The 25,050-nt window shown below is 36.5% G+C and overlaps 1 long non-coding RNA gene across 1 annotated transcript in view; it reads right to left on the bottom strand.

Moving 5' to 3' along the window:
* Nucleotides 1–9,290: 9,290 nt before the first annotated feature.
* LOC138191271 (uncharacterized) overlaps nt 9,291–25,050 on the bottom strand; it is a 64,269-nt gene continuing 48,509 nt past the window's right edge. Inside the window, exon 3 of the long non-coding RNA XR_011177674.1 lies at nt 9,291–9,922. This is a non-coding gene — a long non-coding RNA (uncharacterized lncRNA). The remainder of the gene's footprint in view (nt 9,923–25,050) is intronic.

Here is a 25,050-nt window from a genome sequence, read left to right on the forward strand (position 1 = left end):
CCGTATGAGATATTACTCCATACCTCTACTCTCCACGTGTCATTGAAAAGAGTGTCAAACGCAACCTCAATTTTCTCATTAAATAAACCATTATAATTCGGTGGAAACACATCGTTGTGTTTCACTGGATACAATGATCTTATTATGGGTCTCCTTGTATCCGGCATAGCGGATAGAATGTGTTACTATAGAGCTACACGGTAGTTTAATCAAAAGCGGTGTGGTTCAATCCGTAATTCAACAGGAAACAGACAGTAAGGGCGTATTCATCCCTATCTACACAAACCCGAGGCCGTGTCATGTATACCGTACCTACACCTGTGTCTACTCCCAACTTACACCGAATTGCCATAGAACTACCTTTACCGAATTAACAGAAATAACCTCAGGCGTTTCATTTACTTAGCGTTTCGCCCTCCTATCGTAATTCAAGTCAGTTTACCGTGCTATTTTGTCAATTTAACGTCAAGATCAGTTGCAGATACATATTGATGTCCGGCATACTTAAAACAAGTTTTTATTATCAATCTCTGGCTTTCTAACATAGGTATATGTTTTACCACGGTGCTGGGAACGAGTTTGTTTCATCGATTCAAGGTTTCACTACAGTCATTTACTCCTGCAGTTAGACACACAGCGATGCAAGCGTGTATCTTGAGTTGCATGCTGCAGGCGCTCAGCAAATGTGGCGTTCACGTTTATTGTTCAGATTGCTTTACGATGACGAGCACATCGTACTCTCTAGATTTTTTACATACACACACTCACAGTATTGGGGAAAATTTTCATTAAATCCTGTTACTATTCGATTTTTTATCATCGAATCGTTTATGTATCTATTATGTAGAATATAAATAACGACTGATAAGAGTCGGCAAAAGCAAATTTGAAGTCTTCAGAGCGAGGCATTGCTCTTTATAGATGCATGCAATTCATTAAAATTTATGACAATGCATTCACTCTACGCAATACCGCTGTGCTTATACAATTTTCAGCTCTTGGTTAACCACAGTACCTTTTTTTGGTGTTACTTCAGTTAATAATTACGACCATCTTGCCTCGTGAAATACATTTATCGCGCACTTTAACCGTCCACTGCCTCTGAACCAGAGTGTTTTATATGAGGGTAATGAACATAATTTTTTTTGTACGAATAAGGTCTAATTGTCACAGTCTAGCCAAGCAAAAAAAAAAAAAACATAAAACCCTCCTGAAATACCTCTAGAATTTCTAGCTCAAGTCTAAGAGGTGTTTCAGAGCGTCCGAGACAGTACAAGACTTAAAGTCGTCACAAAGACATCTAAAGGGTGTGTTATGCGCCATTTTCTGAGATCTATAAGGCCCCCAGGACATCTTTTAGGCATGAAGATATTTTTAGACGTCAGAAAATGGCGCGTAACACATCCTTTAGACGTCTTTTTGACCATCGTAAGTTTTGTGATGTATGGAGTGTGATTTTTTCTCATTTCAGCAAACGACACGTATCATATTGTTTTAAAAGAACCTGCTTATGCTTAACATCATTATTATAGAAAATACCGTGAAGAAACTGGAATTAGTCTACGTTTTTCAATGTTATTTAAATAGGAAATAGTCTTACCTCTTACAAACTTGAGTTGAAAAACCTATAATATACTTTGGGAGCATTTTCAGTTCGGCAAATACTACCGTGGTAACGTTTAGACCTTGATCCAGCAGAAAAATGAAGTAAAATATTGCCCTCATCTGAAACAGTCTAACGTATCCGTGCACAGAGATAGATGACGGAAGGTCAAAGGGCTCCATATGGTCTGCAGACTGCCCCCGTAGCTAGACTCATCCACACGTATAGTGACCATTCCTGTTTTCTGTGCTCCTGGGGCGACTATAAATCCGGATACTCCTGCTCTGGCCAACCCCTGGGACTTGGACGTGGTTCGGTCTTCCTCGGCATTTGGGGTTCACATCGATTACCTGCAGCTCTTGTACGCCAGGAGGTGAAGTCTCCGCTATCCTGACGATCCACTGTCCGTCGTCCATCGGTCCTTTGGGAAAGCTGCTGCTTCGTTCCTGTCGCGCACTTTGTCCTTGTAGATTACTGCGGTCTTGCTGCTTTTCGACTTTCTCACTTATTTTCTACTTGACCTTTGCTACCTCCGGCTACGATCCGGTTCATCTGAGGTCATGTGAAAATCGTATGGATAAATAAAAACGTCTCAGTTCTTCATGGGTGCAAATTTCAAACTTCACCACTTTACACGGTTCTTTGAGCAACTAAATAAAAGTTAGAAAAAGAGAGAGAACCGTTTAAAAAAATCTTCATTCGGGAACACCAACGAAACAACTTTGCTAGCATCTAGTAGAATTAAATTCAAGAAAATTCGAATAACACAAGCTGAGATATCTAACAGTTTGAGAAAATTTTGTAGAATTGAAACGTTAAAAATCATTTCACTCTGCTGTTTTTGAATCGATTATACCGTCTTTAGGCTCATTTTGCTTGCTGATCAAATCCTCACAAATTTCTCTCAAAGGTATTTGAGAATTCTTACATTATAGTATATAATTATAATTCGCAAATGCAATTACTGATGAACGTCTGTTGTACCGTACTTATATCAATGAATATATTATTATTCACTCCGGAGAGAACTAGGAGTACAAATTTTTTCAAATGATCTTTGGAATTCTCTGTGGTGTATAAAATAAGCCCTAAGACCTTGGGATCGGATAAGAAATAACAAGATTTCAACCATTTTGAACACTGTAATATGATAGCACCTTTTTTCAATTTCTTTGCCTCTTAGCTTGTGTTATTCAAATTTGCTCAGCATTATTTCCATCATACAGTGGTAATGTTTTTTAATTCATATTCACCATCATTGGTAAAAAAAAAAACCATTACCAGAGACCTTTTAAACGGGGTCTTTTCTTTCTCTGACTTTTTAACTGTGAGAAGATACTCGTAAATTAATCAGAAAGTTACTACCGCCAGATTTTCACAGATTTTGGTCAATGTTTTGCAAATCGGCATTGCCGAGCTGTTTCATTGTCGCGAGGTTCGATTTGTAGCGTTAATCTCTGGGGGAAGCAGAGGACAGTCTGGTTCAATGACGGGTCGAAAGGGGATGTAATCAAGTAATTGTGTGCGTAATTCCTCGTGACGTACGCGGAGTGGGTACCGTGACTATGCACTGTCGTTTGCCTTTGATCGGGAATCCGCAAAACCCATCAGAGAACTGGAGCATCACCGTTGGGAATTCGCGTAGAATCGTGATTTATACACAATTTTGCTGAATGTGAAACTGAAACAACGGTCAACGATTACCGCAATCGAGTTATTATACGCAAACAAGTATTTTGCCTATAATGATTGCGATATTTTTAATTAGTGGTCAAAAAGTTCAATTAAATTATGAGATAACACGTTTAATGCACTGTCAGTGTACTTTCAAGTACACAAAACTCATCGTTAAAACTTGAAGCTTGAGGGATATGACAATAAAAACCAAATGGTAATCAACCGTAGTAAAAACTATTTTTAATAAATTGGCGAAACTATAATCATTAACCTACATTTGTAACTATTTTATGAAAACCATCGCTCGGCGAACCCGCTAATAAAATACAGCGTGTTTCCGAGTAAGCGCTGCAGCATACTACATGTTTAGTTGCCTACCATTGAGGGGCACAATTATCGGTAAAACAGACGTACCGAGTTGTCGGTAGTTAGCCAAGTTGTTGCAGCTCACTTATAAGGACTTTGAACGCAATACTGACTGAGTTACTCACCGATAAGTCGGTAGGTCTGTCTTATCGATATTTGTGCCCTTCAGTGGTAGGCAACGCGACATACTACAGCGTTTGCTCGAAAACACCTTGTACATACATGCACGTACAAAAGATGCAGTCGAATTAGCAGAATAAAAATTTCTGATTTTTTTTTTAATAGCAGAAAAATAGTTTTAGGAATACGCGGCACGTTGCCGGTGCTTCGGCTCTGACAACTGCATTATTCATGATTTTCCTTGCATTTTTGCCAACCCTCCGCCACGACCAGTACCGACCCTTTTTTCCAACGAGCGTTGCAGCGTTTTATTCGTTATACCAATCGTTCCCGTTGGTGCGTTTTTTAACGCTTTGATGCTCGGTGCCCGATGAATATAAGAAAGATAAATAAAGCTGCGGTACGTTTGAATCTGTTGGCCCAATTATTTTGTCGTATTGGTCGAGATTCGTGTCAAGTGTAAATTGGCGTTTTGCCAGTGAAAAGCTTCGGCGTATAATATGAACATTCATTCACGCATAAAAACGAAAGAGCCTTGCTTATACCGGTGCAAGTTTTAAAAAAAGTTATTGAAATTGACGCAGACTCGTTGAGGCAATTAAATATTGCATCAAACATCCAGTTCGAATAATTAGGTCAATTTTCATCAGGATTCCCTTCATTTCGTTAGTAAATTTTTAGTTATACATATACTCGTGTACATTTTAATTATTCTTGTACTTATACTCTGTTGTCAACTACGATGGATAGTTACAACTCTGGATCTGATTTCATGCCAATTTTATAGGGACAGGGTTTCGCTTTGGAATAACTCGAAATTGAATCGGTATTCCGAACAACACGACATGAACCGAATTGTTTTTGAGGCACTTCAGCAAACGCAGTAGAAACATAACGCTGAATGGTCAGTGTGCGAATAATAGCTGCTTTTATGCTGGGCAACCGCGCGCTATCTGCAATTTCGTATTGCTTTGGACGGTTGTTTATTATACCGACATTGCATCACTGAGCAATAATTTTGATCGTTAGTTTTGCTTTGAAACCGACGTTCCTGTATATTGTGAGTGTAGCTCAATTAACGACCTGAAGCCTTTGTGTTCCGCTCCTATCTTCCGCGTTTACAAGTTCGTAGGATTTTGTTGAATCTTTTTTATTCGGCCATTGTTCCATTTACTAATCAGAAAACAGTTCAATTATGCGTGTTGGAAATCACTGCTACCGTCACGACTTTATGTTGACATTTGTGGTTCTTCAATACGAGCTCCAAGTTTGATTAGTTCTATAGTACGAACACAGTTGGGAATCGTAGATGTTACGGGTGTATCAATTTTTACCTAAAGATATCACAATGCTTAATTTATTTCAATTATAAATATTTGATTGAATTATAATGCAAAATATCTTAAAGGAACAAAATCCACTGTTTCAATTGCTGAATACATGGTATAATAAAAAAAAAATGTCAATGTTCACGCCCAACGAATTGAAGGCTTGAATTGTAAAACTCAAAAGAATGGGTGCTGTATATATAGTTGGACTATAAGAATTAACGAGAAGGAATCACGTATTAACAAAAATAGGTTTCCCTGTGCGCAGTCTAAAACCTCTCTCGTCGTTCGTATTTCGGGTGACTCTTTTGATTGTTAACACTGTCCGCGTGGATAAAGATTTCTCCAGATATTGAAATCATGTCGCACATTGCTATATTTACTCACAAGATATTCAGTCACAAACAATGGCGACAACTCAAATATATCTGTATTCGTGATACACGTAGGGGGATATTTGCAGAACCTGTATGTAAATATATAAGTAAATACACTACCTGTTTGAACACGTATCACGCGTGTATACGGGATATGTTGTTTCACTTGATATAACATATGCTTAACCCGCGTACGTTCTCAGTAAGTAGACACAGGGTTGTGTTTACACATCGCCGATGTAATAAAAGGTAAACACTGTGTAAGAAATCTGGTGTTAAAAGCAACACCATTTCAGACCACTCTACACGTAGTTCATACAAATTTTGCACCGCAAGCCTCCGTCGTTTACTAATCAAGATGAGAACGACAACTGGCGTCAATTAGAAATCGAACCATCTGAATCGACAATTTCAAATTGTAATTTCGAATAAAATTCGGTTCTAAATTTTTCGCACAGATTTGATACGGTATGAATTAGTCACAAATGCAAAGAAAATTATCCTAAGATGACTTAAGATCATGTAGTACTCCTACCTTTACCGACTAAGCAAACTTACCCTTTTTCTTCTTATATTCGTTTGTTTATTTGATATATGAAAAAAAAGGGTGAGTTTGCTCGGTCGGTAAAGGTAGGAGTACTACATAAACTTAAAACCGTCTGACATGGAGCCAATGTCCAAAGGTGATTAGCACTCTCGAGCTTGGGATGAAACGTTAATTGATTAGGTGCAGCCACATCGTCAGGTTTGTTAGTAAATTTCTCCGGAATAATACGTAAACAATTGTAAACTGTGAACAAAGGTGAACTTAATAACACTGAATACCATCGTTGTGCCACTAATTGCCTTTGAAAGATTAAAATGTACCTTGAATAACGCCATTTCATTTTATATCGTATCGAAAGTGTGATTTTCATACCTTCTCGCAGCTCGTGATACTGTATTAAATGAAGAAGAAGGTCCTGCATTGAATAAATTCCAATATTTGCCGGTGGATAATTGAGATTGCCGGATACTCCAACGTGCGATGACGTATTACAATTTCCCTTGGGATTAGGGACTGGTTGACGCGAATAACAGGGATGACATTAAACAGGTCCAAGTCCCAGAGGAGCCCTGGATTTATTATGACTTAACACACGCTGTGCCTGGTATTAACTCACACACTTTCATGCATGCGAAATACTCATCCCAGCCTGCGGGTGAATCGGTACGAATTTGTACAAATTTCAACATAACGTACGTAAATCCATCTCCTCTCGCACCATCACGTTTCAGCACCTTGTAAATATGCGATTACGTATAATTTGCGATCGAAAATGTTATGTAATTTTTAACGGAATAGAGTAGTATAATAATGTTTCATCATAATCATTATCATAATTCCTCTTAAAACGTCAGCATTGACATTGTAGAAGTCCAATTACGTGAAAAAAAATAAATATATCCAGCGATATTTCAAAAATTGAATATAAATCTTGAATAACCGATTGAAAAAAGTTGTCTCATATACGAGACGCTGTGCCACAAAGGGTTAAAAAAAACTAGTATTTTACTGACCGACGAAGGTTAGTCCTGTAAAACAAAATCACGCTTCAATGATGAAGCACACCATAACAACTTAGCGAAAGCAAGCTGCTGGCCTGTTTCCAAAGTCTAATCCAATCCTAATGAAAACTTTATGGTCAAATCCGTGACAAAGTAGGCTGGGTTGGTACGTTCACGGATTTCACTGGTGCCGTACCGAAACACACCGACGTACGAACACGCCAAAAGGTAATGTACCAGCCTTTTCAGCATATAGAGAGGGCGGTAAAATGCAGAGTTTACAGTGAACCGTAAAAGTTGCCGCTAGGGTACCGATCTCAAAATACACACACACACCTAATAAAATCTTATGCGTATGGGCAATAGATACGAACCATCTACTGAAGACATCTCGCAAAACTATGCTAAATTACGGACAGTGAACAGTAAGTGTTCATTTGCAGCACTTTGGAAGACACAACGAACACAGTGCAGAACAATTTGAAATGACCGCCGTTTTGGTTGACAAGTGGTGCCACTCTCATACTGTACACGATGAATAAGGACCGCGGTCGTTTCGGATATTTAGTAAATAATGGTAGGGTGTTCATTTTTGAAGCATACACTTGGGACCATTCCGTTCCGTATGCTGTTCCAGTATTAACCCTTTGTTTTCACACGAGGTCATTTTGAGCCAAAATTTTTCTTTGTACTTGAATAGCGCTGAGCGGTGGGGTCAACTTCAAGCATGTCTTCCGACGGTAATATTTTTGATTTTTGCAAGTATGACTGCACAGGCTTAAAGTTGATTCGCAAAAAGTATCTCAACTTTTTTTTCGGTGCATATAAGCTGTTAAGGTACAATGAAAAATTAAATGACGAATCCTCTCTCCGTTGCTGAGATATTCGAAACCGAATATCATCGGGGGTCAGATTTACCCCATGTGCAGTTGACAGGTCGTGGCGGAGGTGCGCAGAGGAAGGGTTAAAAATCTTTACGATGATTTGACACTAGGGCGGTTAGAAAGGATTTTTTTTTTTAGATTTCGCTATTCTACGAGATTCTTTCACTCTTTCATCAGAAAATAGCTCACGTGAATGGACTGGACTGAAAATTATTTATACTACTGCCTCGACGACGTTGAATTTTCGAAATAAGACTATTTTGGGGGCATTTCAAAATTGAGATATCCTTGAAGCCTTCGGTGGTAATCTTTTGTACGACGAAACAAAAGTTTTTGTAAAACCTTAGATGCGTGCGATTTTTTTTAGTACCGAAAAATGTGTTTTGAAACTCGTAAAAGCTAATTTTATCAACTTTCAAATATTAAAATATTTCATTGTTCTTTATTTGTATTGTTACTTTACAGTGAACAAGAGCTCACGCGAAACCGGAAGAATCTGAGCCAATATTAAATACTGCCTCATCAAATTATAATTTTTTTTTTCCAGAATTCCAGGAAAATCCTTTATTGGTTTTCCAAAATATTTTTACTGTAAAATGAATCTCACGTACTAAAGAAAGTCACACGCATGTCAGATTTGACAAAAACTTTTGTTTCGTCATACGAAAAATAACCACCGAAGTACTTTAGGGATATCTCAATTTTGAAATTTCCGAAAATAGCCTTTATTAGAAATTCTCAGCCCAGCCCTTTCGAGTGAGCTATTTTTTATCGAAAACTACAAGAATCTCCGAGAAGAGTGAAATGTAAAAAAAGTCCTTTCCTGAACTGTCCTACTTGACACACACGTGTGTATCCAATACGATTGGTACTTTGCAGCCAGAGTCACGTGCCTCGTTATTGATGCGCTCTTGAAACCGGGCAGACACACTTTACCAGTTTCCATTGTATTTCTACGGCACGAGGCACGGTTATAGTTAGTGAACTTTACTTCAGTTTAACTTCGTACAAGTCTATTGTTCGCTAAGGTTGATATACTCGTATATCTTCGTTGCAATCGCCTTACACCATCCTTTGGGTTTATCTCATATAAGTCCTCTTTATGTTGAAACTTGAGATATTACATACGTGACCGGTACTTTATACGTATGTGGCTAAAGATATAATACGAAGTACAGTTTCACTTGCGGGATTGCTTTTCCGGCCACAATCCAACGTTTCTTCGGAAAGCATCGGAGTATTCACTGCAGCAGCATGACGTACACTCGGGGATAATGAATTTGTGAGACGGCTAATTTTTTTACACTAGACAGTTATGTTGGCAACACGGAGAAACCTGCATCGCCACAGTCGGCCAAGCGCAAAAAAACTCGATCTCAATAAACGTAACATAACCCATGACCGTCGAATCTAACCTTAGAATACCGCGGGGATAATGAATTGTCGGATTTACACGTCAATTTTAAGGTTAGATTGACGGTCATGGGTCATATTACGTTTATTGAGATTGAGTTTGTTTCGCGCTCGGCTGACTATGGTGCTGTAGGTTTCTCTGTGTTACCAACATAACTGTCTAGTGTAAAAAATTAGCCGTCTCAGATTCATTGTCCACAATTGTACATTTGAGCCGTATGTTGACCCGGTCCGTATAGTCCATTGCGTTTTTCCCTGGATCATTCGGGATTCATCCCGACGTTGTTCTTCTTTATCATCATACGTCATACGGCGTAAAAATTTGCCACGGGACTGGCTTACGTACCGACCTGAGCTGTCCGACATACCAGATTTTATTACCTGCACCGTCGTACGCTCTATAAATCTACGCGCCACGGGTTTCGAGTAATGGTCCTTCCTGCGTATCCGTCCATCCTACGGGAGAACCATTGGACAGGTGAATTCGAGTGGTCCCGGTGTCTCTGGAGATACGTCTGCCGGAGCATCCAGGTGAGGTCGTCAATCTTGAATCAATCTGCAGTCTACCGTCACGCCTGTTGGGATTGTCACTTTTCGATGCGTCATCTGGTGGGAAAAAATCAAACTAATACAGCCAAGCTGATAGCCGACCGTTGACAGTGTTTTTTCACGTGTGGATGGTAGAATAAGCATAGTATTTATTACGTTTAAGGGGCAAAATACTCTTCTTTTTTGCGTAAACAATATTTTACGATCATTAAAACAATATCCAGTTGGTCCTGTGGTGAAAATTTTTTTTTTAAAAAGATTCAATTCTCGATTTTGCCACAGTGTCTAGGAACGCGCGTTGAGTGCTCGTAAAATTTTGAACGTATTTTTCTCGTAAACACTTTCGTCAAACTGGAAGGACAAATTACTTGAACACCGTTGCATGGTTCGATTTGAAATTTTGACAGTAGCTTCGCAATTACATCCTCTATGGAAGTACGTAGGTGTGTTTTTTTTAGTTTAAAGTAAACTTTTTTTTTCGTCAACAATTTGCTGCTTATTTTTTTTTTTCTTCAGCAAAAATGGATCAATTTTTTCATACGTGCATTATTTCTACAAAATTTTATGAAAAAAAAACCTACTCAGTCTCACAGGCAATAGTATATAGATTATAAAATTTTTTTAGTTTTTCGTTCTAGGTCTTATAGTTTACGAGAAATCCGTTCTTCCGTAAAGGAGTTTTGAAAAAAGGACATTTCAAAGATTTGCTCTGTCACCGCCATTTTGCATCAAATTGAAAATAAAATTTTTTTTTATTTATGTACTTCAATATATGGTAAATAAACCCTCTGAAAAGAAATCTTATTCCTTTTTCCGTACTTCCAAAACAAATCCAGCTTAATTAACTTATGTGACATGAGTGACTTGAAACCTCAAGAATTACGATTTGCCTCCATTAAAATTGAAATCTAAGGTTATGTCGGGATAAAATAACGGCGATGACCAGGCTTTGACGTCCTGAGGATATTTTTCAATAAGGTCTACCACCTAACTTTCCGGTGGAGCTGTCTGATTCAGTACGCTTCTTCACTTTATCTCGATAAGCTGATACATTTTTTCAGGGTTATTTACACTCATCACGATATCGAAAAATGATTGATGTAACTGATGCAAATACGGCATGTGACCCAATTTTTCATCGGGGATCAAAAATGTCGAGACTCTGATCCTCTGGAAAGTATAAAATGCAAATGACGAAAGGTTCCTCTCAAGATGGATTTGTAATTTCAAGTGGCGAAGCATTTCATGTCTCAGCTGCTAACAAATGCAATTATACGAAAGTAAAAAAAACAAATTTTGAGGATGCGGAAGATGCAAAGGGGAGATTGAATTTTCATGGCAGTAAGGTGAAACTGAATATAAAATGAGGTTCACTTTGAAGGTGAGAATGTTGACGACTTTTCGTTAAGGCTTCTACGAATAAAACAGGAGTAAATTTGGCGTTTATACTTTATTCGTTTTTCACGCGTCCTCGCTAATTGATTTCATTCCATTGCTGCCGCGGCTAACAGCACTTATCCCAGAGCCTCCAATATTCCGATATAAGCTGCGCATCTATTTGCATTTATTGTTTAGTCAATTCGTTCTCAGGTTGTTTCATTTCTACAGGTAAAATATGCTAACGTCATGCCGTAATCAAAGATCTCAGGATTATCGTAACGAGTACGTATCTCATATCAGAATTCTATGTTCTATATGTGGATGTGAGTGACTTTCTTGAATTCTGTTATGAAAGAGCGATACGTCGTCAAAATTAGAACCCTTTCCGTTCATTAGTTCATTTAATACATGAAGGAAAAGGGTGAGTTTGCTCGGTCGGTAAAGGTAGGACCACCACATGACCTTAAGGCTTGTCCTTAAATACAAATTATCAATCACTCACTTAACGGAAATAAAGCACCAAATACGAATACAACCAGCTTTACTATAGCCTCTGAATAATCGATTCAGCAGAGAACAACTCAATTATTATAAATTTTGGGCTCAAAACTTATCTCGAAGAAGTAAAGATCACGCCGAAGATACAATGATCAGAATTTCGGTATCGACAACGGCGAACAATTCAAGACGGAGAACGTTATTCAAGATCTATATTGAAGGCGAAAACGTGAGATTCCGTTATAACGACGAAGAGAAGCCATATACAACGGTTATATCAAACTTCACCGAATATTGAAGATAAGTTCAAATATTTGGGGTAATACGTGAAATTGTAAGTGAATAATCGATAGAGACTAATTTTGTGAAATAAGCCCAGATAGGTCGCACAGAAAAATCAGAATACCATTTTAAACTATTTAAATTTAATCAACAAAAGTATTTCAAGACACCGTCCGTACACCTAAGAAATGATATATGTACTCGCATATGTCTGGATGGAAGGTGGATGAATGAATAAATAGTTTAGATGAAAAAGATTTAGCGTGAATCCTAGATAACAATTTATAATTAAAATATACGGATCGTCTTGACTTATTACTTGAACGTTTATGTGTATTATTAATAAATCAATCTGTTTAGAATACGATAAGATAACTACTAGTAATAATTATTTGTTCGTTAGTTTATAGTTTGTAAATTAGTTCCAAGTTAATTTAGAGTTATTTGTAAATGTTTGATTGGTAGAAAATAAGTTTAAGTTTAATAATCAACGCTCTTTTCACGGGGTTGTTGTGAAAAGGGAGAAGACATCCGGTAAAAGATTTTGTAGAAATTGAGACGTTTTGTGAATAATAAATAAAGTTATTTACGCATTTCATTTCGCTGGTATCGTCAAGTGCACTGGAAAAGTTTATTTGAATTCATTATTCAATTTAAGTCGTTCCACCTCTGTTGTAAAAGTTCATTAGAGAGATTCTGGTAACTTTAGTTTATCTAAAATGAAAAAGTCTTCGAGATAACCGAATACCAGGATTTAACCATCTGGAGATTTCAGAAATTCACAAAACCAAAATGGAAACATCTTAAACAAATCACCAATTTACCTTACGATAAATTAATAAGACTTCTCGTAACGAACCAAATAAATAAATAACTAAATAAAAATTCGGGAGACAACACTTTCCATCGCAAAGTAGAATCCATACAATATTTTACGAGAGACTGTTAAGATTACCGTTTGAATAGGTCTGAAATAAAATTTCTCCGTTGTAAAACTGCAAGCCTTTGTATCCGAGAAATACTAGACAGATGAGAATATTAACCTGCAGCTCATTGCGATAGTATAACAATGAATCCTGAAGGTATCTCGGCAGCGATCCTAAGGAAAGTTTTTTTTAATAGTTACCGGGCCCCAGCTATTATACTTTCGTTATGTATAATTCCACCGAGAAGCCAACAGAGCGTGCCTAATTGAACTCTTAAAAGCAGCTTGAAATAATTTGGTTAACCGCACAAGGAAGAGCTGATGAATTTACCTAGTCGTCTGGCAAAGCTTTAAAACGGCGCGCGCTTGCAGCGATTTTTGTTCGTTTTATCTTACCCCTGCACCTCATCATGATTTCTTATACTTTTATTGCGTCAGGATAACCAGCCGCTTTCGTTAGCAAAGGTGAAGCCTTTGTTCAACGGCAAATTAGGTGCGGTAGAAAGACAGAAACTTTTATATAGGTACTTATGCTCCATTCATCAGCTCTTCTTGTGCTAACCGAATGTTAGATTATAACTGTGGAGAACGTTTAAACTCGCGATGATTGAACGCGATTCTTGGCGTAGTCTAGAAACAATATTTACCAGGCGCATATTCTGTCTTCAAGAAGTTTGGTCGGTCAAAAATCGATACCTATAATACCGTTGATTTTATTAGATTATAGTTTTACGTCGAGTATTTATCAAATTATCATATATTTGTGAGCTGATTTGTGAACGATTATCTCGTAATGAAATTAATAAAAGAATCGATAGCTTCTAAAGCTGTTCCAATTTATTTTCATATCGTAGAAGCAGAGTTGTAATGAATAAAAATAATTGTTCTATCGTAATTATTAAAATACCTGAGAAACGAGTGATAAAAACAAAGAATTCTTAATGTTTATTGTTTCATATCGAATTACAGCGTATATACCTGGACAAGTATTGTTTAACAAACAACTGTGCGAATTTTGAAGAAATATTCAATAAGTCTTGTACAAGCAAACAACTGCTTTCATACATTGTATAAGTATTAATTTTTCAGCGTTGCTGCCCACTGTCCAAATATCGTATCAAGCAAACTCTACCAGTAGCTCTTCTCTACACCAAGAAAAAATTTCGTTTGTTATAGTAACTAGAAAAATTCAGTAAAACAGGTATCGTTCAAAAAACTGTTTGAATATCGTTAAATTTTCACACCTTTCATGACATCTCGATCTCGGGAAATTCACGAATAAGCTCAGCTGAACTCCAATTTTTTAAGATTCAATCGGCTTTCGCCTACAACTCGATTTCTCTGTCATCTTCTACCAGGATATTAAAATATCTAATTATCTCTGAACTCTAGTGCAAGATAATTTTTCGTCAAATTCTGCGGAGGAATAACGAAAAAATTCTGAACGCTATCTCACAGAACGTGCTGACACTTACGAAGAGAAGCTTCCCTTGTTTAACCGTGGTCAATTTATGCAAGCTTCAAACTCAATGTACGGAAAACCTTTCGAATTAGGTCAGAAAAGTTATTACCGCTCATAATAAAAATTTCGGTAAAAGTTACCAGAATAAATACATCAGACCATTGAAGATTTGACTATGGAGCACTATTAGCGAGCGTTTTCAATTCAACTCTGATTTGACAGACGGAATACTCGGAGCAAGTTTGAAAGGGTGATAAGCAGCTTTAGGAGGGTGGTTTAACAACGCAACATCTATCCATACAATCGCCTATTCAGTCTTTCGTAAAGCTAACTCTCTCGCAACTCTGAATTTCGCAAATGAAATATATAACACAGGGTGGCGTTGCTAATAGAGTCACACCATGGGCTCCATGGGCGCATATAATTCACATGTCTGACAAGGCTTTTATGCAATTCTGGAGTCGAGAAGTGAATACCGTGGTAAAAGACTCGGTTTTATTGCTCGCACTTGGTATGTCATGGATTGTAAGCTGCTTATGCAACGCAAATTACGGTTACAGGGATAACTTGGTAGAGCTCTTGTTACTTAGAAGTCGGGACATATTCATACCGCTTCCTCCTTGCCCTGGAAGACAGTAAGACAAACTTTTTAAAAGGAGAACTAGCGCTGTACGATTTATCGATTAATCGGCAGCTTCGATCTATCGTTTCTCCGGTAACTCTCTAACAATAAAGCCAAAAGGGTACAAAACGCGTCTAAGCCCTTTTGTCATTCGCACCGCGATATAATTTTGTTGCCATGAACCAATGGCCGGAAAAATTTCCAATCAAAGAAAGTTCGGTGTATAAAAATACAAGTATAGCCGGTAAGTGATTGAAATAAGACAGAAAATGAATAGGTTATTTGAATGTTTTAGAACAAGGTGAGAATTTCTGGTGCCCGGTGGTCCTGTAAATGTCCATGAATTTTTCTCATCCTTCAAAAGTCCTGGAAGCAATCCTATAAATTTTCTCGTATCCTGAAAATATCCAATTTTTAATGTTCTTTAGTAACCTGAAAATGGCCTTGAATTTGTGACGGGTTTTTTACTAGACACCATGGAATTTCGGGTGGAAAAAAAAATTGGTCAAATAGAATATTGGAGTCTCGTCTACGGCAGAGGCCGAAAATTCTTCGTTAATGAGCTCGAGACGCGGAAGCAAAGCAGGTAGCTAAGGCCGATTGCGAAATTGCAAGATGGCTGGAGGCTGGTGTTAGGTGGCGAGGTGAAGCCATCATCCACTTGATTGCAATCAATACAGTTGACTGAGCTTCGCTCGATGCGACAACTAGGTAATAATTACAGACATGTTCGATCAACCGAAGCTCCATAACTAGGATAAGTTGTTACCTAGCGTAACACCTTGTGCAACAATAAATTGACGTTAAAGCTTGATTCAACTAAAAAAGTAGAGTAAACCGAACAAACTGATTTTGCGTTGGAATTACCAAAAAATGATCGATAATAGCGCAAAAATGGTTACGCGTAAGTCGTTTTTCGTTATTCCAACAATATTCAAACAGTTTTTTTAACGATACCTGTTTTACTCAATTTTTCTAGCTACTGTAACAAATGAAATTTTTCTCAGTGCAGATAATAATTAGCGATTTATTTCACCACTGAGAAAAGTTGAAGATACAACAAAATTCGGGTAAAGCAAGTATTGTTTTAATAACAGTTTGAATATTTTTAAAATTATTAAAAAAAAAGAAAAGAAAACGTAGCTATTTGTTAGGAATATACTGCATTTTCTGGTTATTCTAAGATTAAATCTCTTCGTTTAGTTGTGTAACGGATATTGTTGATTTGAAGAAATTTTCCGTTGACGAAAGAAAACAAACACAAAAAAAGAAAATGAACAGCGAAACACTTATTATTAAAGATACAAGATGTAAACTATAAAGAAAATTCGAGTAAATCATCCTCTTTTTATGAAAACTGTACATACCTTCGTTTTCGTTTCACAAATAAATAAGTCAGAGTCTGCATAAGTGGTGTGAATAAAATTTTAAACGCTACTTATTTTTAATAATTCATTCGTCCATCCATTCATTTGCAAGATTAAAACATGCTTTTTATATATATATATATATATATATAATGCTCATTGTCAATTGACTTTTTGTGATAATTCTTCTGTGACAAGTCTTTTTTTAATGCAATAACCGTTACAGCTGACTACATTGTTTCCAGAGAAATAAAGCAAAGATCAAATTATTGACACAATTGTAAGAAAATATAGTGCAATGATCATCATCGAAAAGAATGTATCAACACGTACCAGACTTTCTGGTCAATGTTAGAAAATTCGTTTTCACTCTCTACTCAGAAGCATAATTGTTGGTTACCGTAAAAAATGAAAATAGTAAAGAACCTTATAGCAACCACAGAATTAGGTGCAGAATTAGGTAATGAAAGAAGATTGAAAACAGTATTAAACGACAGAAAATTCTGTATAACAAGGTCAAGATTACAAACGACAGATTGAACGACTGCTCAGTTTTTCCGAAAATTATTTTGTACTTCACCTTGTACGATTTTGATTCTCATGCATATTCACAGCATTTCGAACGACTTCATAACCACAGTGTAATTCCACGGGACAAAGGCTGGAGTCACATGAAATGAATCATAAATGTGGATTATACGAGTGGTCACCTGAAATTGAAACGATTTTCCAGAGTGAAAAATATTCACCTCATGAAGTGAACCCGTTCGATTTAATCGTATTGGATTCATGTTTTTGATTCACGTATAATATATTGAATGACACGTGAATTTTAGAATTCAATCAATGTCGTAGGTTTGTTTATTCTTGTTTGTGCTGACAACCGCAATGCAAGCTGGTGCTTTTATACAGAATCGCTTTCCGTGCGCAGCTTGATCTCTCTTCCAAGTGTTCGACAGCCAATCAATTTGGGTAATTCGAAAATGTTTTTACCGTTAGTGAGTTCGAAAGCTGCACACATGCGGCCTGAAGCTTTCAGCGGCCACGGTCAAAAGATCGCTCATTTTACAAGGTTTTATTGCTACTTTTTACAGTTCCTTCGCAAAGCAAACCGTGGAACTTTAAGAAAGAATCAAGAACGGCGAGTCGAATAGCTCGCAAGTCCAGAATAAAAGTGTTTGAGTCAGAATAGTCTGTAAAAACGTGTGCTTAAAAGTCAATTTTCTTGCCATCGATTATTTCTGGAAGCTATAAATATGACGCAACAAGTTTCAATGATAAATGACGAGAGATTGATCGTGGAAGGACAGAAAATATTAAACAGAATATACCGTCAAAAAAGTTTTACTACCCAAGGTAATTCATTCCATTCTTTCATTCTGTTACATTCTTTGATTAGATTTTATCTGCCTATTGGCTTGAAATTTTATTAAACTAAAAATTTATATTCACAATGAACACGGTATACCTGTAATAATAACAATTTTTAAATTTACCAATCGTCATGTTCGTTATGCGGTATCAATTATAAATGTAAATGAAAATAATTGGCTTAAGTGTATTATATCAATTCTGGAACATATTACTATGCAAATACCACGTTACCGGTCGAATGGAATTATCAATGGGTAAAAATTGACTATCAATACATTTAGATTGATTCTGAACCATTCGATATTCCTAGTAATTTTACAATCTATGGTTTTTGACGAGCACCGTTGCGTTGGCACCACTGACCGAGGCGTAAAATTACTAGCGACATCGAATGGGTCAGAATTAGTTTAAATGTATGCAGATAATTGATAAATATTGTAAAATATCTCCGACGGTTTAACAATGAACGTTGCTAACAAACGGAGTGCAATGTTTATGGCCTAACAGCCAAATGAAGGGGCGACTAATTTGCCGTTTGCGATTTCTACCGACGTTGCGAATTTCTTTTACAAGTTGTTTGTTGTCGCAAACTGGTTAACAAAGCACCAGCACCTGGCATACGGTTTAAATATCTTTGCACTCGTAAACATCTGAATTTCGCACACTTGGAAGAAAAATTATACAGCGTGAAATGTACCTGCGAGCGTAATGTTTAGTTAAGAAAGTTATTTCAAACGTGTTTACTAATTGTATCCCGCTACTGACGAGTTTATTCTCTTATATGTCGCCTCAACAGTCAATAGCGAGCGAATGTTATTAGTCGGGATGCACGCAGTCCGTTTGGATGAAACAACGAAAGAGCACCTCGGGACTTGTTATTGCTTGTTTCTTAAACATAGACGGATAAACACGTGCATGTTATTAGATAAAACAAGTAAACGTCTGGCTGAAATCGAATGCTACATTTGTTACCGCTAATCGATACCTACGTTTTGTACATACATTTATCTAAATTCGTTCGATGATGTTTTCTCACGTCTTTGGACCGTCTCGTGACCTTCAGAAATCTAACAAAAATAAGGTTTGAGCAAAGTGTCAGTTCGTCGGTCCATCTTACAGTCCGTTACTTGGACTCGGAAACGGGTAAAGATGAAGATTTTACATTTATAACATATTCTTGACACCTGGCAGCGTTTTTCAATAATATTTTACTGACTTATAACTCTATTTATTGGGGTGGGGATCAGCTGTGGGTTACTCGAATCGGGTATTCAACTTATATCATCGAATAATGTTGATCTTGCAGTAAGTATAATGACTCTCCAGAAAGGGTAGAAAACTTAACGATTAGTGCGGATCCGTATGAATATGCACTTTAATTGATAACGGCATCACATTTCCGACGGTCAACATCGAATTATCAATGTCGGCGCGATGTTCTAAACTGTCAAATTACAAATACACAACTGTTCTGAAACGTTTAGAGCCTTGACGAGTGGTAACTGCAGATCATAGTTTTGGTTGTGTCTGATTCTGCCAGTTTGGAATTATTTTACATTCAACAGGTTATTATAAAGCTTACCTAAATATCACGGCGAATAAGATTCATGGAAGATATATTCCGTGGACTTTGTAATAAACTGTTGAATATTTGAATAAGCATATCGTAGTAGTTGTAAATTAAAACGATTCATGATACGTTTATAGGATATGGAGAAAAAAATACAGTGTGTATACTAGGGTGGTTTTTACATCGATTTTTGAAAATTTTTACTTGGCTGCCCCCAAGATTGATTCCAAGTAACAGAATGAAAATTGTCATCAAAGCACAGATTTCTAATTCCACCGTAAATCCTCGCGCAATGGCTGTGAAGTTTGCTATTTAAAATACATTCAGTACATATTTCGTAGCAGGAATAATAGTTTGAAAAAAAAATTTGATCCTGTTAGAAATCAGTGAGCATTATTTCTAACATTCAATAACAATAGCATCGTCTATAGAGTTTTTTTTTTGTGTCAACTGTACCCAATTAGAATTTGACATTTTTGTGAGTTTGATGTCAGTGGATAATTGACAGAAAACGTTCCATTGACGATGCTGATATTTTTACCAAACAGTAGCATCAACGTTGATTGATTTTGTTGAAGATAGAAATCAATACGAACGCTTTATCGACGATCCGTTATAGCGGAATCTAACTTACCAGCGGGGTAATCAAGATTACGTGCTTGATTGATTTATCGCTCTATGCCAGTTTTTTTTTTTAAACCACGCTATCAACGTTTACCTTTTATACTATTTCGTTGATCCGGTATTTAACTTGCCATCAAGATATATTTACATTTATAAAAGACAACAACAGAGACAGTCTCTGAAAATATAAATGGATCTAGGTAGATTGAAATTTTGTCTCCATCTAATTTGCTTGAACTATGTATAATTTGTACATATATTTAGATCTATAAATTCTATTTCGATGGATCAGATTATATAGAGAGAAAATTTGGATCTAATGAGATCCATAATTCATTTATACCCGGGTTCCTCTTCCTGAAAAAGTTTTTCAATTAAATTTTTCACAACAATATATGAATCAAGTTATTCATCAACACCAAATAATCAAAATAGTATCACAAGTTATAATAATTTGCAACAAAGAATAGTTTAACAATTCACTGCCATATATATTCTCCTTTTATTCAGTTAGCATTTAGTCAGTATTTATGACCGGTAGTTGAATTTTACCTGCCGCTTGGCCTCCCTAACATTGTCGGTTAAATTATTTTGTAATCTTAGAGAATTTATTTCATCGATTTTTGTATAACCTGAAGCAAAACACTGTGTGACCTCGAAAAAATTTCACACAAACGGTGTCGACAGATTAATTTTGTCGCAAAAGTAAAATGTTTATACCAAGTATATATCGAATCTTTTTTTAATATGCCAATTACTTTTGTATTTCCAATCAGAGGATAGAATTTCCTTTCCAATTTTTCTGAAAACTGCCTTGATACTTCACAGAGAAAAAGATTCGGTCAGATAAGCTATGGATTTGATTTTTTGGATGGTGACGCAGTTAAAAGATCAAACGACATTACCTGTAAGTGAAGTTCGACTGTAATTACACGACAAGCTCGTTCAAGGATATTGTAATGTAGTGCTTCCTTGCATAGCAAGATCCAAAATTAAATACCAAATTTAAAAATTTTACACCGCTTGTATTGCCTTCTCCGTTCGTGCTTCAAGATCCTCATCATTTTTAAAGATCGGTAATAAAATTTCAATCGTTTAAGAAAGGGAGGATACGACAACGACATTTTTGTAATTTTGCATACTTATAGTACCGAAGTGTCAATATGCGAATAATAATGTCTCAAACCCATTGGACCCAATGATCAGAAATTTTTGACAAAATCTGTTGTCAAATATTTTGAACGTGCCATTAACACTAAACGTGGCTTGTGGCTCACCGGGTAGGCTGGTGGTCCAGTATGCACTGGATAGCGGGTTCGATTCCCGTCGTCATTTTTTTTTTTTTTAAATTATCTTCATTTGTTACTAATTTTCTTATTCTTTAACGAAAAATCAAATTGATCAAATTAACGCTAATCAACGGATATTTCGTGTTCTTCAACCCCAAACGCGGATCTTACCTTCGCTTTGATTTCGTTTGTAAAGTCGGGCTTGTTTTTGAAAATGGTAATTCTTAACTAACAATATCTCGCAGTCATTTACTCTCCTGGCTTTCAGGCCAGAGAACTTCGCCGTCACCTCTTCTCGGCTGCTCGACGAAGTTATCGCGATCTAGATCCAGCGAGTTTGCTCGGCGATAGTCAGTCGAGTACTACCGATTCTCAGGCAGAATAGTTAATCTCGGGCCCCCCGATTTTATGCGCTGTTGTGATTGGTCGAACCGCTTGCCTCGCGATTATTATTGAAGCGGTTCATCGGGTTCACGTCAACAAGAGAGTCTGTTATCATACCTAGAATTCAAATCCACCGTTGTCGACTTCTCTCACGCCGATAAATATTAATGATAAATTAAGTGTTGATACAGAAATGTGATGAGAAAAAAAAAAAAAAAAAAAATAAAACGTTGGATGGCAAATTCATGTGTCATTTTTTATTTCCGTGACAATTTACAAACGTAAAACGTATGAACTCTAATTATACAACGTATTGCAAGTTTATATTTTCACTTTGCAGTCGAGGTTTTACACTTTATTTATCATAAATATTTTTAGTCAAGAATTGCCATTTTCAATAACAAGCCCGACTTCTTCAAGCGAGAGTTAAGCGAAAACAAGATCTGCGTTTGTAAAATTCATTGTGAAACACGAAATATCTGTTGATTAGCATAAATTTGATCATTTCTAGGCGTAAATAATGTGGGCATACGCATTAAACAAATAGAAAATAAATGCAAACAAGGGGTAATTTGAAAAAAAAATTGATCCTCGTTTCGCGATTTTACAATGTAAATTTTCGGTTGATATTGAAATTTTAGTCCACGGGACGAAACGAAGTTGAAGATAGCTGTAAGCTTCTGTGGTGGTTTCGCAAATTTTGGGTACGATCAACTATCTCTCGTTTACTGCTTACCTGGAATTGTATGAACTTATCTTGCTATTTACGCCATGTAAAGTACTTTTACCTTTACCGACCGAGCAAACTCACCCTCATATTTCGTTTGTTAAGTAAACAAATGGCGGAGAACGGTTTAGATTTTGGCATTGCGTCGCTATTTCGTAGCAGAATTTAGGAAAGCTGGTCATATCCTAAAAATCATTAAAAAATGTCTCGATCTTCGACATGTATTAAGATTTTGGCAATTTCCGCATTTCAGGAGCGACAAAGTCCATGGACGAAAGACTTTCCGCCATTGTTGAAACGACGATGAGTATTTCAGAATTATTTACATGCAACGGAAGGAAAAAAAAAAACAAAAACAACCGGTTAGTATATAAATTATAGGAAATTTTTGCCAGTTTAATTAATCACGTAATTATTTTCATCGTAAAGCGAGTCGGCAAAAAGATATTGTCAAAAAACTGTTTTTGGACACAATTTTCTCAATATGGCGGCGCGAGCGGCAAAGATACGAGTTGTCAAAGTGAAAATTCGAAAAGATCGCGTCGAAATCTATAAAAATACCAATTTTCAAAACTTCTGGAAAATTTTCCAGAAAAAACTTGCAAATGAATGTACAATTGGCTGAACGCTTTTTATTGAAAAAATTATTATAATGAATAGTACTTTGTAATATCGAAGTATAAATAATTCAGTCACTGAATCTTAATGATTCTATTTGATTGTCGTTTTTAGCATGAATAAATATTTTATGGTAATTATTGATATTTAATTGCTCTTGTCATACTTTTTTCTGAGCTTGTATTGGCTTCGCAAGATATCGATTCTTGTTTTCACAGTTTGGACAGATATTTGTGCAGTCGAGATATTCAAAAAATGTGGTATAAGATAATAAGGCTGCGTGGTTCTTCAATGAGCTTGTGTAGTTGTGATAAGGAGATTCGAAACCTCGTCCCGGAAGATTTGCCATTAAACATGGAAATCAAAAAAGTGTCACAAAAAGTTGTATTCACTTCGTACATCTCATTTTATCCTCGATGAAAATGAAAAACCTGCATACACATTACAAATTATGAATTTGAAGTTTGGTTTTATACCTAACGCGTCATCTTTCAATGCAAAAAAATTAAAGGATCTGACTCTTTCTCTGAATGAGACACAAGTTGCGAAGTATGTATAACAACATCGAACTTCGGGAGAGTGAGAATTTATCGTGGGGGAAAGAATTCGAAACAAATTTGAAGTGTCACCACGTAGGGCCAAGTTTCACGCCCTTCTAAGTCGGTTTATGGTTATATTTTAAGCTCGTGAGTTAGCTAACCGTTTCTTAGTTCATAAGCGTTCCACTAGGGTTTATCAAGGCTTTTTAGTTTTGCAGCTTTTTCATCGACCCATTTGTGGATAGGAGAGTTTTCTTGGTCGGGGGAAAAAGAGCAGCTCAATACATATTACAGCTCTCTCACGTACAGGTGGCCCTTCGTTAAACTAAAAAATAAAGTTCACCATCCAAAAAATGTACGAGATCTCAGTTCTTGACTTTTTGATGTCAAAGGCAATACCGCATGATTTCAGTTATATTTTGCAAAGTGCGAAAAAATGAGTCGAACAGTATAAACTACGGAGTATAATATGCAAACGGAGAATTAAGAAACGTTTATTCCGAAAATATTGTTCGCCTTATATTTTCTGAACATTGTGCAACTCGAAGAACATCGTAAACGCATATCGAAATTCGAATAACACGTGACTGGTTCGTACACACCGTCATAATACAGCCTGAAACGTGTTTTGAATAGGCATAGCTACTTACAGCGAAATGATTTCTCGCCTTCGGATTAACTTACGGCTAACTGACATTACTGAATTACTTGATTAAACGCAAGAAACGAAAAATAAGTTATTTCAGGATACTTTATCAAAGCGACAATGAAACGGTTTCAGTGAAAAGAAATATGCATGATTATTTCCACAAAGGTAGTTGATGAAAACAAGTTTAAACAGGTAAGGTCGTATAGCAGAAGAACAATAGTAATGATAATATTAATATAGTTTGCACGAAGATATGTAAAGATAATAAAAAATACTCTCAATGTGTTGAACACCCCGGAATAATAATAATCGCATTCCTTATGAGAATTGTGCATACTTACACAAGCACATAAATCCAGCATGTGTGTTGAATGTACACATGCGGTTTTCACCACCTGCGTCATATCGTGTAGCGCTGCAATCCGTTTGTAAGATCGAATACATATTTATAACACCATACGTAGCAAAAGGCTGAGAGAAAAGTTTTTCAACAGCAAAATGAAAAAAAAAATAAAAAACAAGTTCTGGTACCACAAATTAGTAGCAGGTTTTTGCAATTTCCCGTAAGAAATTTTTTCTGAAGCTTAATTCCTCGGTACTGCCGGTTTAAGACGAGCTGAATTTTAGTATCCTGAAGAAATTCGTAGTTTCGGTTGAAGTAACGATGCAAGTAGTCACGTGGGTTCGACACGCCTTTTTTGATATTGAAAAAAGGATAGAAATTAACAAAATTTCGATACAGTCGGAGAAATAGAATGGTGGTGAAAAGGTTAAGAGGATTTATGGACGATCATATAATTTCATTAAAATTCCATAAGAATCAGATAAATACTCGATCCTTTGAAAATTCGTAAAATTGTTTAGAAGTTTTGATA

This window comes from Neodiprion pinetum, chromosome 7, assembly GCF_021155775.2.
Source record: "Neodiprion pinetum isolate iyNeoPine1 chromosome 7, iyNeoPine1.2, whole genome shotgun sequence".
NCBI classification, from domain to species: Eukaryota; Metazoa; Arthropoda; class Insecta; order Hymenoptera; family Diprionidae; genus Neodiprion; species Neodiprion pinetum.